Genomic DNA, 1,321 nt, shown 5'->3' on the forward strand with positions numbered 1-1,321 from the left:
ATCGAAATCGACCAACTCGTTTCGGAGACACAACTGAACTGAGCGCGCGCCGTGCCTACACAAACAAAAAAAAACGAATTTTGACACCACGCGCAGCGCTGTGACGTCACCTCGCAACCCCTTTTCCGCTTACAACACACCATTTCCAATAGTCGACAAAATGGGCTATCTAGTCACAATTTTAGATATTTTGTAATTTATATAGTTTTTGCACACAAGACCCTCGAAAGTACACAAATATTGGTCGTGACAAAACCTTACATGACACTGAGAATGACCCATAGGATGTTTATTCGCTTTCAAATAAAAAAATGAAATAAACAATTGAATTTCCTCATTATCACGGATAAGTGATCAATATTACAGGGAGAAATTTGAAAATTGAATCTATTTAATGTTCTCGAAAGTAAACGTAGGACACAACATAAAAATTTCAAAGAGGTTTCTAGCTCTCTTAAAACATCAATCAATGTTTTTTTTCTTTTAAAACAAATTCGGTCCTGCAATGGGTAGTGGGTATCGGTCATTTTCTAGAGTTTGGCCTCCGGGTCGGCGGGTGTGTGAGTGTGAGTGTATGTGTGTGCACCACATGGGAGGCTGCGCTATGTAAATCATCTCGGAGACAGGAGAGAAGAGAGCATTCATTGTTACCACACCGGACCACGGCCGGGTGCCGGGGTGGGGGGGGGGGTCTGGTGAGGAATCAGGAAGCATATCGCTGTGTTAAAACCACATTTCGTTCTCGTATCCCATACTATGAATAAGAAAGCTTAGTGCTTTTTAAAATATTTGTTTAGACTATCAAACTAAGCCATTCCTTTTTTTAAAGTATCGTATTATCATCGCTATGATTTTTTAAAGTGTAGTTATTTTGAAATTAGACCGCCCGGTGAGTTTTCCTGACATTTAAAAGGAGAAACCCGTGCCCATCAAAACACATTAGACGTTAAAAAATATGGCTACCCGGAGACCGGAAATCTACCACAACACATAACAACGCTTTGATTGATTGGTTATTGTTCGCCTGAATTTGTGACGTTTTCAATTTCCCGTAGCACTGAACTTCTTTATTATAATATATTTTTGTACGGGACACAAAACTTAAAATGAAATAGCAGAAGAGTGGAAATTTTTTGCCAAAAATATTTTTTTATTGGAGCACTAAAATTTTGTGAGTCATAAGTGAACATTAACACAAAAAAAACAATAATTAAAACACAGTGACCTTATTTATTTATTTACGCTTTATTAAGTTAGTTCATAACATCTTAAGAACTAATATGAATAAACTTTTCTTAACATTACTATTTTATTCTCAAAT

Source organism: Micrasema longulum, unplaced genomic scaffold (assembly GCF_059751315.1).
Source record: "Micrasema longulum isolate JH-2025_06_02 unplaced genomic scaffold, ASM5975131v1 h1tg000772l, whole genome shotgun sequence".
In the NCBI taxonomy this organism is placed as follows: Eukaryota; Metazoa; Arthropoda; class Insecta; order Trichoptera; family Brachycentridae; genus Micrasema; species Micrasema longulum.